The 13,888-nt window shown below is 37.4% G+C and overlaps 1 pseudogene; it reads right to left on the bottom strand.

Annotated features, from left to right (window-relative positions):
* Positions 1-4,887: 4,887 nt before the first annotated feature.
* On the bottom strand, positions 4,888-13,173 carry LOC118653524 (annotated as a pseudogene).
* Between the last annotated feature and the right edge of the window lie 715 nt (positions 13,174-13,888).

Here is a 13,888-nt window from a genome sequence, read left to right on the forward strand (position 1 = left end):
GCAACAAACAGCCCTAGCTGGTTTGGCTCAGTGGATAGAGCGTCGGCCTGCGGACTGAAGGGTCCCAGGTTCAATTCCAGCCAAAGGCACATGCCTGGGTTGCAGGCTCGATCCCCAGTGGGGGGCATGCAGGAGGCAGCCGATCAATGATTCTCTCTCATCATTGATGTTTCTATCTCTCTATCCCTCTCCCTTCCTCTCTAAAATCAATAAAAATATATTTTAAAAAATCAAAAAAATGGCAACAAACAACTACCTATCAATAATAACCTTAAACAAAAATGGATGAAATGCTCTAATAAAAAAACATCAGGTGGCTAAATGCATAAGAAAACATGACCTATGTATGTGCTATCTACAAGAGACCCACCTCAGAACAAAGGAATCACACAGAATGAAAATGAAGGGATGGAAAAAAAATTCTTCAGGCAAATGAAAATGAAAAACAAAAACAAAAAAACAAAACAGCTGGGGTATCAATACTTATATCTGACAAAATAGACCTCAAAGTGAAGGTCATAACAAGAGATAAGAAAGGCCACTTCATAATACTAAAGGGATTAATACAACAAAGGATATAACTCTGGTAAACATATATACCCAATACAGGAGCACCTAAATACATACAAAAAGTTCTGAAGGATATTAAGGGAGAGGTCAACAGCAATGCAATCACAGTAGAGGCATTTTATACCTCATTGACATCACTGGATAAAACTTCTAGACCAAAAAAAAACAAACAAAAAAAACAACCCAAAGAAACAGCAATCCTAAATGATACACTAGGTCAGATGGAACTAATTGACATATTGAGAACATTTCACCCCAAAGTTATTAAATATAAACTAAAGGCCCAGTGTACAAAATTCATGCATTCAGTGGGGGGGGTCCCTCAGCATGGCCTGTGCCCTCTCGCAGTCAGGGAGCCCTAGGGGGATGTCCAGCAGCCTTGAGCCCAGCTTCTGGATGAGCGGAACTCCCCCTGGTGGTCAGTGCACATCATAGCGACCAGGCATTCCACCCATTGGTCAATTTGCATAGTATCCTTTTATTATATAGAATTCTTCTCAAGAGCACATTTGACATTTTCAAAGTTACACCACATATTAGGACACAGGTTGTCTCTAAAATCCAAGAAGTTTTAATACATATCAAGCATCATCTCAGACAACAATGCCATAAACTAGAAAATCAACTACAATAAAAACAATAAAAAAATCAAACACATGGAGGTGAAATAGCATGCTATAAAACAATTAATGGGTTACCAAAGTGATCAAGGAATAAATTTAAAAAAAAAAACCTGGAAAAAATGACAATGAAAACACAATCCAAAATCTATTGGATACAGTGAACACAATCCTGAGAGGGAATTTCATAGCACTACAGGCCTAACTCAAAAAAACAAACAAACAAACAAAAAACTGGTAATAAGTTATCTAATCTTGCAATTTAAAGAATTAGAAACGGAGCGACAAGAAAAGCCAAGAGTAAGTACTAGGAAGGAAATAATAAAGATCAAGAGTGGAAATAAATGACATAGAGACTAAATATACAATACAAAAGATCAATATATCCAAGAGCTTGTTCTTTGAAAGAATAAAAAAGGTTGATGAATCTTTAGCCAGGATGACCTAAATAAACAAAATCAGAACCACAGAAATGACTTAAAATAAAAAAGAGAGATGACCTAAATAAACAAAATCAGAACCACAGAAATACAAAAAATTGTTAAAAAAAAAATACTATGAAGAACTCAGTTTCAACTAACTGGACAACCTTGATGAAATGGACATATTCCTAGAAAAATACTAACTTCCAAAACTCAATCAGGAAGAATTATAGCACCTGAATAGGCCCATAACTACTTATTAAATTGAAGCAGCAATCAAAACACTTCCAGTAAACAAAAGCCCTGGTCTGGATGACTTCAGAGGGGAGTTTTACTGAACATTCAAAGAAGTAACACCTACCCTACTCAGACCATTGCAAAAAAATTCAAGACGAAGGAACCTTCCCAAGCTCTTTCTATAAAGTCAGCATTACCTTAATCCCAAAACTTGATAAAGACACTAAAAAGAAAGAGAATTACAGGCCAATATTTCTGATGAACATAGATGCTAAAATCCTGAACAAAATATTAGCAAATTGCATCCAACAATACATTATAAAGATCATACACCATGACCAAGTGGTATTTATTCCAGGATGCAAGGCTAGTACAATATCCCCAAATCAATAAATGTGATACATCGCATAAACAAATTGAGAGATAAAAATCACATGATCATATCAACTTATACAGAAAAAGCATTTGACAAAATCCAACACCCTTTATTAATAAAAACTCTCAGCAAAGTGGGAATAGAGGGATCATATCTAAACATAATAAAAGCCTTATATGAGAAACCTACAGCCAACATCATACTCAATGGGCAAATACTAAAACCATTTTTCCCTAAGACCAGGAACAAGACAGGGATGCCCACTTTCACCTCTCCTGTTCAACATAGAATTGGAAGTGCTAGCCACAGCTATCTGACAAGAACAAATAATGAAAGACATCCAAATTGGAAAAGAAGAAGTAAAACTCATTATTTGCAGATGACATGATATTGTACATATAAAACACTAAAAACTTCATTGAAAACCTACTAGATTTAATAAACAAATTTGGCAATGTAGCAGGATTTAAAATTAACACCCAGAAATCTATGGCATTTTTATACACCAATAATGAACTCAGAGAAACAGAAATTTTTTAAAAAATTCCATATTCCATTTACCATTGCAACAGAAACATTGAGATACCTAGGAATAAGCTTAACTAAAGAGTTAAAAGACCTGTACTTGAAAGCTACAGGATGTCAAACAAAGAGATAAAGGAAGATATACACAACTGGAAGAATATACCGTGTTCATGGATTGGTAGAGTCAACATCATTAAAATGTCCATACTGCCCAAAGAAATCTACAGCTTCATTGCAATCCCCATTAAAATACCAATGGCATATTTCAGAGACCTAGAAAATAGTCTCTGAAAATTTATATGGAATAAAAACTGACCCTGAATAGCTGCAGCAATCCTGAGAAAGAAGAACAAAGTTGGAGGAATCACAATATCAGATATCAGGTTATATTACCAAGCCACGGTTCTAAAACTGCCTGGTACTGGCACAAGAACAGACATATATACCAATGGAACTGAACAGAGAACCCAGAAATCCACCCAAGACATTACGCTCAATTAATATTTGACAAAGGGGGCAAGAGCATACAATTGAGTCAAGACAGTCTCTTCAATAAATGGTGTTGGGAAAATTGGAAAGATACACGCAAAAAAATGAAACTTATCATCTAAGAGATGCAAATAAAAATTACAATGAGGTACCACCTCACACCTCTCAGAATGGCTATCATCAACACTTCAACAAATGACAAGTGCTGGCGAGGATGTGGAAAAAAGGTAACCCTTGTACACTGCTGGTGGGAATGCAGACTGGTGCAGCCCCTGTGGAAAACACTATGGGATTTCCTCAAAAATTTATAAATGGAACTCCTATTTGACCCAGTAATTCCACTTCTAGGAATATATTCCAAGAAACCAGAAACACCAATCAGAAAGAATATATATACTCCTATGTTCATAGCAGAGCAATTTACAATAGCTATGTTTTGGAAACAGCCTAAGTGACCATCAGCAGATGAGTGGATTAAAAACCTATGGTCAATCTACCAAATGGAATACTACGGTGTTGTAAAAAAGAAAGAACTCTTACCATATGCAACAGCATTTATGGACCTAGAGAGGATTATGCTAAGGGAAATAAGCCATTCGGATAGGTAATTATCACATGATCTCACTCATCTGTGGAATATAAGAAACAACATAAACCAATAAACAAAAATAGACCTGGAGACATAGAAGCATGGAACACATCATCAAGCCTTAGGGGGGGAGGCAGGGGCTGGTGGGCAGGGGGAGGGGGGGTTGGGTGGGTAAAAGGACAAGCAAAGAACTTGTATGTTTATAAGCATAACCAATGGACATAGGCAAAAGGTGGTGAAGCCCTGGGCTGGGGGCGGGGGCTGGCTGAGGTCAGTGGAGGAAAAGGGGACATATGTAATATTTTCTACATTAAAGAATTTTTTAAAAAGAAAAATTTAAAAAAATCAGAACTAATAAGTGGATCCAGCAAAGTTTCAGGACACACGATAAATAAAAATCAATCATATTTCAATATACTTTCACTGAACAATATAATTTTTTTGAAACATGCCATTTACAATAGCAGAAAAAGAATAGAAATAAACTTAACAAATGTGTACTCTAAAAATTACAAAAAATAAAAGAAATGAGAATATCTAAATAAATGGAAAATAACCCATGATCGTAGAGCAAAAAATTTAATATTGTTAAAATGGCAATACTTCAGAAAATGATCTAGAAATTCAAAACAATCCCTATCAGAATCTCAACTGAGTTTTTTTCACGCAGAAATTGTTTTAGTCATTGTAATCGTTTTCCATGTGGTAAACTTAATTTTTTGTTTGGTTTAGTTTAATGTATGATTAATAATTATGATTCCAAAGATAGTTAAAAATATAAATTATTGGATAAGTGATACTGTCTACAGTAAGGCACAGACTCAATATATTTTTAACTTACTTCACACTGACATTATTTGTATCAATATTTTTAAGTCAACTAATCAAATGCAGCTAGTCATACTAGTAATATATAATTTCATTATGTTTAAATATATAGCAAGATTTCTATTCCTTGCTTTTTTCCAAAGCACTTGGTTAGACACCATTGATCCTAATGTTTATTAGAAAGAAATCTTTCTACATTTTCTGATAATCTTGTGAGAACTTCAGCACGCTTCAGTCATTATTCATTTTACAGACAAAATCTAACTCTTTACCTTAAAAAGGAACCACAAAACTGATACATAGTGTATTTGCAAGTAACTTGACTTTAAATCATTATTGTTGAAAGTATTACATATGTCCCCATTTTTATCCCCATTGACCTCTTCTAGCCCACCCCCACAACCCACCCCCAGGCTTCATCACACTATTATCTGTGTCTGTAGGTTATGCATGTATGCATACAAGTTCTTTGGTTGATATCCTCCAACCCACCTACCCACCCCTGCCTTCCCTCTGTAACTTGAATTTAATATAAAATAACTATTTCACAGGTTCATGTTCAGTCGTGGTTCAAGTCTTGAATGTATTATAAAGCCAGCCAGCTGATATCTTTGTAGAAATTGACAGGTTGATTCTAAAATTCATATAGAATTTCAAGGGAAATTTCAAGGGAACAGCCAAGAAATTCTGAAAATGAAGAATAAAGTAGGGTGTCAATACTACTTAATAAGGAAATAAGAGTATCTTCAACAAATTGTTCTACCACAGGGTAGCCACATGCAAAAGAATGTAATTGAACTCTTAGCTTTACTTATTCAAAAATTAACTCAAGATACATCAAAGCACTACTAGTAAAAGAGCAAAACCTATGAAATTCTTAGAAGAAAACATAGGAGTAAATCTACATGACCTTGGATTTTACAAAAGTACATACAACAACAAAAAACTGAATGTCATAAAAATTAAAAACTTGTGCTTCCAAGGTACTATGAAAAAATAAAAGGCAATCCACAGAATAATAGAAATATTTGCAAGTCATATATCTGATAATGTATTTATATCTAAAACATATAAAGAACTCTTACAACTCAATAATCAAAAGAGATAACACAAATAAAAAGGGGGCGAAGGTTATGAATAGACATTTCTCTAAAGATCTACACATAATAAATAAGCACACAAAAAGACTTTTCATTTCTATATTAAAATTCAAAATAAAGAACTCTATAGAAACAAAAAGTAGATTAGTGATTGTTTAAGGCTGAAAGTGTGGAGGAAGAGGGAGGTAATAGCTAAAGAGTGCAGGGTTTCTTTTTGAGGTGATGAAAATGTTCTAAAATGGATTGTGGTATTGGTTGCACGTACCTGTGAATATACTAGAAGTCATTGAATTGTAAACTTTAAATGGGTAGATTTTATTATACGTAATTATGTGGAAATACAGCTGTTTTTAAAAACAAGCTAAAGGATTTGTTGTTTAACTAGAGGCCCAGTGCACAAAAAATTTGTGCACTCGGGGGGTGGGGGTGTTCCTCAGCCAGACCTGTGCCCTCTCGCAGTCTGGGACCCCGCAGGGGATGACCACCTGCTGGCTTAAGCCTGCTCCCCAGGGGATTGGGCCTAAGCTGGCAGTCAGACATCCTTCTGGTAGTCCAGGAGCCGTTGGGGGATGTCCACTTGCCAGCGGGGAGCAGACCTAAGCTGCAGTCAGACATCTTTAGTACTGCTGAGGAGGCTGGAGAGGCTCCCACCACCACCGCTGTACTGGCAGCAGTCAGCCTGGCTTGTGGCTGAGCAGAGCTCCCCCATGTGGGAGCGCACTGACCACCAGAGGGCAGCACCTGCATTGAGCGTCTGCCCCCTGGTGGTCAGTGTGTGTCATAGTGATCAGTCATTCCCAGTCTTTCTACTGTTAGGGTCAGTTTGCATATTACCCTTTTACTATATAGGATAGAGGCCTGGTGCATGGGTGGGGGCTGGCTGGTTTGCCCTGAAAGGTGTCCTGGATCAGGGAGGGGGTCCCACTGGGGTGCCTGGCCAGCCTAGGTGAGGGACTGATGGGTGTTTTCAGGCTGGTCACACCCCCTTCAGGGTGGGGGTCCCCACTGGGGTGCCTGGCCAGCCTGGATGAGGGGCTGGTGGCTGTTTTCAGGCTGGTCACACCCCCTTCAGGATGGGGGTCCCCACTGTGTTGCCTGGCCAGTCTGGGTGAGGGGCTGAGGTCTGTTTTCAGGCTGGCCAAGCCCCCCCAGCGACAGAAGCTCCCAGCCTCTCCTTTTTTTCTTTCTTTTTTTATTCTGAGATTTATTTACCTTCTATAATTGAAACTTTGTAGCCTTGAGTGGAGCTCAGAGCCAGCCAGGGCGGGCGGGAAGCTTGGTTTCCTCCATTGCCAGGGGCAACCCAAGCCTCCTGCTCGCTCCAGCTCTATGGCCATGGCTGGCTGAAAGCAGGTATCTTGTGTTTATTTATCTTCTATAATTGAAACTTTGTTGCCTTGAGTGGAGCTCAGAGCAGGCCGCAGCAGGCAGGAAGCTTGGCTTCCTCCATCACTGGAGCAACCAAGCCTCCTGCACACTCCAGCTCCGTGGGCCACCATCTTGGTTGGGTTAATTTCCATATAGTTGCTCTGGTTGGCTGGTGGGTGTGGCTTAAGGCATAACAGCCCTAACAGTCAATTTGCATGTTTGTCTTTTATTAGATTAGATGGGTAGAGTTTTAGTTTTACAATATTAAATAGTTCTGGCCATAGATGGTGGTGATGGTTGCAAAATATAATGAATGTATTTAATACCTCTGAACTGCATACTTAAAAATAGTTTTGATAGCAAAGTGTATGTTATGTGTATTTTACCACAATAAAACATAGGAAAAAATCTAAGGAAAAAAACAAGCAGAAAGAAAAAATCCTACCGTCTTATCATTTGATGCAAAAAAAGCATTTCACAAATTTCAACTCTTTTATGATGAATACTCTCAGAAAAAAATAGGAATAAAATAAACTACTTCATTTTTTAATCCTCACCTGAGGAGTGAGGATATTTTTTCCATTGATTTTTAGAGAGTGGAAGAGATGGGCGGGGGGGGGGGGGGGGGAGAGAGAGAGAGAGAGAGAGAGAGAGAGAGAGAGAGAGAGAGAGAGAGAAACATTGATGCAAGAGAGACACATCAATTGGTTGCCTCCCAGATGTACCCAGATGGGGGGCAGGGATTGAGCCTGCAACCCAAGCAAGTGATTTTGACCAGGAATCAAACCCGTGAGCCTCCAATGCACAGGCCGACACTCTAACCACTGGGAAACACTGACCCAGGTGAAAATTGATAAAGTTCCTCTACACACACACACACACACACACACACACACACACACACACACACTGGTGAAAGATGGAATGTTTTCCCCTTAAGATTGGTAACGATGCAAGGATGTCTACACTCAACTCTCTTATTCAACATAGTACTGAAAATTCTAGCCAGTTTAATAAAGTAAGAATAGCTAAAGCAATTTTGGGGGTGGGGGACTTGGGTGGAATGACTTGACCCACCATTAAGACTGATTATATAGCCACAGTAATCAAAAGTGTGTGGTATTGGTGGAGTTATAAATACATAAATCAATGGAACAATATAGAGAATCCAGAAATAGATCCACACAAACATGCCCAATGTTATGCAACATTGAAAGACTTCAATTAAGAAAGGTATAGACAAATTGTGCTAGATCAATTAGATATCCATAGACAAAAAAATTATCCTCACTTTGAGCTTTATTTTATATGTCTCTTGGCCTTCTGTATGACCTCTTTTGATAAGTGTCTATTTAGGCACTTTGCCCATTTTTTTTTAATTTGGATTGTTTATCTTCCTTTCTGTTACGTTGTATGAGTTCCATATAAATTTTGGAGATTAAACCCTTATGGAATATAACATTGGCAAATATGTTCTCCCTTGCAATGGGCTTTCTTGTTTTGTTGATGGTTTCTTTTGCTGTGCAGAATATTTTTATTTTGATGTAGTCCCATTTGTTTACTTTCTCCTTAGTTCCCATTATCCTAAGAGCTGTATAGGTAAAGATATTGCTATGACATATGTCTGATATTTTGATGCCGACGGATTCTTCTAAGATTTTTATGGTTTCCTGTCTTACATTTAAGTCCTTTATCCATTTGGAGTTTATTTTTGTGTATGGTGTAAGTTGGTGGTCTAGTTTTCTCTTATGGCATAAATCTGTCCAATTATCCAACACCTTTATTGAAGAGACTGTCTTGACTCCATTGTATGCTCTTGCCTCCTTTGTCAAATATTAATTGAGCATAATGTCTTGGGTTGATTTCTGGGTTCTCTCTTCTGTTACATTCATCTATATGTCAGTTCTGGTGCCAGTACCAGGCATTTTTGAGAATAGTGGATTTATAATATAGCTTAATATCTGGTATTGCAATCCCACCAACTTTGTTCTTCTTTCTCAAGATTGCTGCAGCTATTTGGGGCTTTTTTTATTCTATATAAATTTTTTGAGAGTTTGTTCTAGGTCTGTGAAATATACCATTGGTATTTTAATGGGAATTGCATTGAATCTATAGATTGCTTTGGGTAGTATGGCCATTTTAATGATGTTGATACTACCAGTCCATGAACTCGATATATCCTTCACTTGTTCATATGTTTCTCTATCTCTCTTTTCAATGTCCTTTAGTTTTCTGAATACAGGCCTTTTACCTCCTTAGTTAAGTTTATTCCTATGTATCTTAATTTTTACTGAAATGGTAAATTGAATTGTTTTTTTTAGTTTCTCTTTCTGTGACTTCTTTATTGGTGTATAAAATGCCATAGATTTCTGGGTGTTAATTTAGTATCCTGCTACATTGCTAAATTTATTTATTAAGGCTAGTAATTTTTTAATGGAGTCTTTTGGATTTTCTATGTACAATATCAAGTCATTTGTGAATAATGGCAGTTTTAATTCTTCTTTTCCAAATTGGATGCCTTTTATTTCTTCTTCTTGTCTGATCGCTATGGCTAGCACTTCCAGTACTATGTTGAACAGGAGTGGTGAGAGTGGGCATCCCTGTCTTGTTCTTGTTCTTAGGCAAAATGGTTTTAGTTTTTTCACATTGAGTATGATGTTGGCTGTAGGTTTATCTTATAAGGCTTTTATTATGTTGAGATATGATCCCTTTATACCAACTTTGCTGAGAATTTTTATCTAGACAGGGTATTGTATTTTGTCAAATTCTTTTTCTGCATCAATTAATATGATTTTTATCTCTCATTTTGTTTATGTGATGTATCACATTTATTGATTTGCAGATATTGTATCATCCTTGCATCCCTGGAATAAATCCTACTTGGTCATGGTGTATGATATGTCTAATGTAATGCTGGATCTGATTTGCTAGAATTTTGTTCAGGATTTTAGCATCTATGTTCATTAAGGATATAGGCCTGTAACTCTCTTTCCTTTTAGTGTTTTTATCGGGTTTTGGAATTAGAGTAATTTTGGATTCATAGAAACAGGTTGGAAGTGTGTCTTCCTCTTGAATTTTTTGGAGTAGTCTGAGGAGGATAGGTTTCAGTTCTTCTTTGAATGTTTGGTAAAACTCCAATGTATAGCTATCCAGTCTGGGTCTTTTGTTTGCTGGAGGATTTTTTATTACTGCTTCAATTTCATAAGCAGTTATTGGCCTATTCGGTGTTTTTTTTCTTCTTCCTGATTGAGTTTTGGAAGCTTGTATTTTTCTAAGAAAAATACATGATCTCACTCATATGTGGGATATAATGATCAGCAGAATTTGATGAACCATAACAGATACAGAGGCAAAGGGAAAGGGAGGCGGTTAGAGAGGAACCAAAGGACTTGTATGCATGCCATATTTGCATAACCAATGGATAGAGACACTGGGGTGGTCTGGCCTTGCCAAAGGTGGGATGGCTGGGTCGCGGGGGGCGGGGGAGGTCAATTGGGGAAAAAGGAGACATTTGTAAAACTTTAGACAATAAATAACAATTAAAGTCTTGGTTCTCATTTAAGAATACACAATAATCAAGAGGATACATGATGGGGAGCCAGTTTTCAGTAAAAGATGCACAATGGATCCATCCAAGTAACTTCATCAGTTGAATACATTTTTTCCAGTTTTCTTTTGTTGGCTTTTCTTCCACAAGTTTAGTTGCAAATTTAAGGCCTCTCCCATACATTTTATTTACTAATGCATGCTTGTATGCAAATGTCAAAACATTATAATTGTCAAAAAGATCAATCCATTTTGTAGTTTCCCAAAAAGTTTCTGCCAGAGAATCCAAAGTACTTTCTTCTTCTTCTCTTCCTCCTGCATCACTTGAAACAGCTCATCTTGATCCTGTGCTTGAAGAAGATGGTCAGCCAGGGCACATCCTTTTCTACACAGGGCATCTACGACGGTGGATTATTGTTTACCCATGTCATTTTTTATAGTAGCTGCATCAGGCTTGGGGTCAGTCTTCATAGCAATATAAACTGCTAGGGCCGTTTGATCTATATGAGAAATAACAGCATTTTCAGCTTCAACAATTTCATTAAGTCTTTTCATTCATTCCTTTTCAGCATCCAACTGATGAAGTTGTGCAACATATAGAGGAAGATAATTAGGATATGTTTCTTTCAATTCATTATAAATGTCATTAGAATCCAGCTTTGTCATCCATTGAATTTTAAGATCTTGTAATGCTTCAGTAAACTCTTCTTTGAAATCTTTCTCTTTTTCTAAATTTTTGTCTTTATCTTTGCTGCCATTCTTAGTCTTTGTTGGTGGAGATATTAGATAGTAATGAACAGAGATTATATCCACTTTCTTTCCAAGTTCAGTCTTTGACAATGTTAAGGATCCTGCAAAGTAGCATCCAGGTCCTGCCCCTTTAGGTATTTTGTCATCAGGTAAGGAAGTAACAAAGAATGGCTGGTTATATTTGGGTGGTAATGTCAAATTACTCGATTTCTTCTTTCCTAGAAGTGCAAGGCTATGATTTTCATGAATATCTAAGCTCAAGGTATTAGACAACCTATAAAAAAACAATAAATGGAAGATCTTTAAGATGTTCCAAATCACTGAATTGCTCATGACAAATCTGTAGACGAATTGTATAATCTCCTTTCTCCAGTTTCATCGAATACTTATGTGGATAGGCATCACCTGAACCCATTTGTCTTTTAGGCTGGTCAAAGATGATCCACAGTTGGCTGTCAAATTCTGATTCATATACTAATTCACAAAGTGGTGGGCAGCTTGGAGTTACTTCCCCACTTTTGGATGAAAGTTATAGGTAAGGATTATTTCATAAAGTTGACAATTATTTGGCAAAACATCTCTTGATCCTAAAGGTTTTGTTTTTGCACTCAGTGGGTATAGTGTTTGGACCCAGCTCTTCAAAGTTATGCAGGGAGCCAGAGCTTCATATTTCAAGGAGGACTGAATATCAAAACGGTTGATTCCTTCTGATGCATGAATGTTTAACTGAGGAGTGGTACACACTATCATATGGAAAGAAATGGTATAATCAATATTGACATCAGTAAGACTAGCCCACCAACGGACAATGCAAAATTCAATTGCTTTCCCACTTAAGACAGAAAAAGCTTCAGTCAGTGTTCCTTTTTCTGGAAGGGAACAGACTTATAGAATTTATGGCTTCGATATGCTCTTTGCTTCACAAATTGTACTGCATAAAGAATAAACTTGGCCAACACCTCAAAAGAACAAGAACACACTATAACTTCAGCCCATGTTGCTCCCTCAGGAACCTCAACAAAATGCACCATCTCAGCTGTGCCAAAAGAGCTGTATTCTTGGGCTTCTTTGTAGTTTCTCAATACAGTAGATTTACTCAAGTCCCCATCTTCATTTGAATCAATGCAGGCTCTCCAGACTTCACCATCGTGCCATACCAAGCAGTCATATACAGGGCTAGGATCACTATATTTTTTTCTCAAAAGAATTTAGCCATTCCACTTGACTTTGAAGCTCCTTTTTGATTAGTTTATTTACTTGAGAAAGGCAATTGTTTGCAACATCAAATTCTTCTTGTTTTCTACAAGCTTCTGCCAGGGCCATTCTGTGAACAGGGTCCCAGGTTTTTTCCTTCAGTTCTTTCTGTATCCTTTCCTTGAGAGCCTTTGGATAGAAGTCGTAGCCATTTTTTATGCTAATATGATATCTGCCTGAAGGGTTTGTCCAGCTTGCAGGAATCTGATGCACTCTTCCTGAAAGGCCAATAATTTCACCATTTTTTGGCTCTACTACTATAGCAGTATTCATATCATCACTTCCTGTTGTTTCAATGATATCAACAAATTTTGGTTTTCCATCAGATGTAACCTGCATGCCCGGGGGCCGGGGGTCAACCCTAGTGTCCAGGACGGCGATGAGCACCCCCTACCCCTCATACTTCGGGTAGCAACAGAGGAAAAAATGCTGCCCCAGTCTCTTTCTTGGGCAGCAGGCCGTGGAAGGGGAAGGGCTCCTCAGTGGCAGTGGCGGCCATGGACACAGGCTGGAGGATGGGGAAAAGGCAAATTGCCAGGCTGCGCAGAAGATAGGTGCGAGCAGGTTAGATAATTTATTGCCATTTTTTCTTTTTTCTTTTTTGAGGTAGGCCTATGAACTTCCCTCCCAGGACTGCTTTCACTATGTCTCATTGATTTTGCATTGTTTTGTTTTCATTGTCATTTGTTCCCAGGATATTTCTTATTTCTTCTTTGATCTCTTTGGTAACATAATCATCGCTTAATAACATGCTATTTAGCTTCCAATTTTTTTATTTTAGATGATTTCCAATTTTATGGCATTGTGATCCAAGAAGATGCTTGATATGATTTCAATCTTCTTGAAATTGTAGAGACTTACCCTGTGTCCTAATATGTGGTCTTTGAAAATGTCCCATGTGCACTTGAGAAGAAGGTGTATTCGTCGCTTTGGAGTGAAATATTTTGAATATGTCAATTAATTCCATCTGATCTAATGAGTCGTTTAGGATTGCTGTTTCTTTGTTGATTTTTTGTCTAGAAGATTTATTCATTTATGCCAATAGGATATTAAAGTCCCCTACTATAATTGCATTGCTGTTGATCTCTTTCTTGATATCTTCCAGAAGTTTTTTTTTAAAATGTATTTGGGTGCTCCTATATTAGGTGCATATATGTTTATCAGAGTTGTATCCTCTTGTTTCAATCCCTTTAGTATTATGATGTGGCCTTACT

Source organism: Myotis myotis, unplaced genomic scaffold (assembly GCF_014108235.1).
Source record: "Myotis myotis isolate mMyoMyo1 unplaced genomic scaffold, mMyoMyo1.p scaffold_m19_p_4, whole genome shotgun sequence".
Lineage (NCBI taxonomy): Eukaryota > Metazoa > Chordata > Mammalia > Chiroptera > Vespertilionidae > Myotis > Myotis myotis.